The sequence below is a fragment of the Triticum dicoccoides genome, chromosome 1A (genome assembly GCF_002162155.2).
Source record: "Triticum dicoccoides isolate Atlit2015 ecotype Zavitan chromosome 1A, WEW_v2.0, whole genome shotgun sequence".
NCBI classification, from domain to species: domain Eukaryota; kingdom Viridiplantae; phylum Streptophyta; class Magnoliopsida; order Poales; family Poaceae; genus Triticum; species Triticum dicoccoides.
The window spans coordinates 419,289,367-419,292,682 of NC_041380.1; positions in this window are offsets into that span (position 1 = coordinate 419,289,367).

Below are 3,316 nucleotides of genomic sequence, written 5' to 3' on the forward strand. Positions count from 1 at the left end.
ATTGAGGATATAACCTCTAAGGGTAAACCTCCCAGGAGGGGCCGGTTCACCTTCAGCTATACTGAAGCCCAAGGAAACCCAGAAGATGGCGCTTTACAGATGAAGCTTAAAGGCCCAGAGCCCGCAGGCGATTTAGGGCCCATAATAGTAAACCGCCATGATTGTATAAACTTGCATTGTAAGATAGGAAAGAAGAGACAGAGGCGGATACTTGTATGAGCCAGCCTCGGGACTTTGTAGACCGGCCGGGGTCCTCCTGAGCATATAAAGGGGTGACCCGACGGCGGTTTAGGGACAGAGAACAATAACTCGAAGCCAGACAAAGCGGATTCGCTCCCTGGCCTTCGAAACCCCAGCAATACCAATCACAACTAGACGTAGGCTTTTACCTTCACCGAAGGGGCCGAACTAGTATAAAACTCTCGTGTCCCCTTGTCCGGTTTAACCCCTTCAAGCTAACCTGTAGCGATGGCTCCACGACTAAGTCCTTTCATGAGGACATCTGCCGTGACAATTCCACGACAGTTGGTGCCCACCGTGGGGCTATCGCACGATGGTTTGGAGTTCTTGAAGGGCAGCTTCGATGGACTCAAGGGATACGCCATGGGCCGGATGACGAAAAGTCACCGTGGAAAGCTCTACATCGACAATGCAGGATGGGGTCCCGAGGCCAATTCAATCGAATACGGGTACCGGGTCCCCTTTGGTGGGATTCACGTCTTCATCGGCAAGATCGGCGAACCGGCCCCCGAGCCGGGCACCTGCACCGACATCATCGAAACGGCTCGGCGTGCAAGTTCTTCACCGGTTCAGCCCGAGGCAAGGCATGTTTTCGTAGGTGTCGTCCATGGTTCAGGGTACGAGGAGGAACCGGCCTCCGACGAAGAAACCATAGTCCACAGTGGTGACGAGTCTTCTGGAGAAACCGAATCGCTTTACCAGTTGCAGGACGGCCGGATTGAGGGAGGATCCGAGGGCAACAGTATTCCGGAGTCCCCCAGTCCGCCAAACCGGGCCGCTGTCTTCATGGTCGGCACACGACCGGCGTCTCATTCATCTACCGCCGCAGCAGTGCTCTCCGGTTCAACGACGGCCACGCCAGCAGGGGCAAGAAGCTCGGCGCCGCCTCCGGCCCAAGTCTTGACTGATTTGTTCGACGCTCTAGCGGCACTGATGTCCGCGGAGGTAGACGCAGCAGCCAGGGATCAGCACGATGCGGAAATTCTAAAAGTGAAAGATCAAATAGCCCAGGCTAAAGCGGACCTGGTAGCAGAGAACGCCAGGATGGCCACAGAGTGGGCTAAGTTGGAAGCACAGGCTTATCGGATTAGACTAGATCAGAATGCCTTGGAAGAGGTCATGAGACGAAGGTACCGATCACGTCTCCCATCGGTTTACGAGCCGCAGAATATTTTCAACACGCCAGGTGCAGGAGCTGGTAACCAACCCGCGCCAAACCGGGCGGGGGCACCGGAAGCAGGAGCGCCGGTTCAACCACGCGCAACAGACCTGCCTCGCCAGAACAACGTTGTACCATCAACGCCGCCCGGGCATTATTCCAACCTGTTGGATAATATCGTGGCCGCCGCTTCACGCCTGGCGGCCCTCCCAACCGACGGTGAATCACCAGTTGCAGTGGAAGCGCGTCGGGCCAGGGATCTCCTTCAGACAACATTAAATCAACCGCAAGCGTATTCACACAGTCGTGAGAGGATTCATTCCACTCCTCGTCAAAGCCGGAGTTATAGCAGACACGTGGAGGACGAACCGGCCGTGTCCAGTAGCGCACGCCACCGAAATTCGCCACGGGGGAACAACCTGGCCGGGGAGGTACTAATGCGCAAGATGTTGTGGACCATGGCCGCGCACGACGGGAGGCCGAGTTGACAGCTCGACACGAAGCACGACAACATACTCCGGTTCACCCCACTGCCTCCGTGGAGCCAGGGGTGATGTTCAGTTCCCTAGGGTACCATGTTTAACTCCCGCATTGCGTAATGTGCGACTGCCCAAGGATTTCAAGGGACCTCGTAAGGTACCAAATTACACCGCCAATTTGCAGCCAGAGGCATGGGTGGAGAGCTATGAGATGGCAATGGAAATGTTAGATGTGGATGAGGCGGTATGTGCTAAATATTTCACCATGATGCTGGAAGGGACAGCTCGCATTTGGTTGAAGAGCTTGCCAACCAACTCTATCGATTCATGGGCCGAATTAAAGCACCGGTTTATCCAGAACTTCAAGGATACGTGCAAGCAGCCGATGTCAATTGTAGATCTGGCCACTTGTGTCCAGGAGGAAGGGGAGTCCATGACCCATTGGGTTAAATGGGTCTCGACGATTTTGCATTCATCAGATCGTATTAATGCAGACACCGCAGTATTAACGTTAGAGGGAAATTGCCGTTTCAAGCAGTTGAAACAGAAGTTGGGAAGGCTCAAAATTCATTGCAACGACATGTCAACACTCATGGCCGCTTTAGTTAAGTATGCTGATTCAGATAATACCAAGGATCCAGATTCAGAGGAGGACAAACCGGAGAAGGGAAAGAAGAACGGCGGTGCAAAAGGGCAGCACCACAACCAAGGGGGCCATGGGAATAACAGTAAGCGTAAAGCGGATAATTCAGATTTGGTGGCTAACACAAATATGCAGCATCGCAAAGGTAAACCGCCCCAGTGCGGTGGAGGGATGAATCTGGAGCATTTGTTAAACCAGCCCTGCCCGAAGCATGGAACCAAGGAGGCCCCTTCAACACATTTTTGGAAGGATTGTCACATAATGAGGGAGTTCAAAAATTCTGATTTATACCGATATGATTAGGATCCACCGGGCGGTTCAGGCCCAGGTTTCCATGGGGGCGGCGGTTCAAGCTCTGGATTTCAGAACAACCAGGGCCATCAGAACAACCATGGTAATAACCCGCAAAATAACCAAGGGAATCAGCAACAGTCAGGTTACCAGAGTCACCCCAAGCAGTTGAACAGCGGACAGTATCATGTGTTCACTACCAGCTTGTGCAAGCGGGATCAGAAACTTCACAAGAGGGCAGTCAATACTGTTGAACCGGTCGTACCACATTATCTACGATGGTCGGAGCAGCCTATTGTGTGGAGCAGAGAGGATCACCCGCCCCGGGTTGACAATTCGGGCCAGCTAGCCTTGGTGGTAGCACCTCAGGTGGGGGGCTATAAGTTTACCAAGGTTCTGATGGATGGAGGGAGTAGTATCAACATCTTGTACTATGAGACTTTCCGTCGCATGGGGTTGACAGATAAGAGTCTTAAACCGTCAAACACTATTTTTCATGGTGTA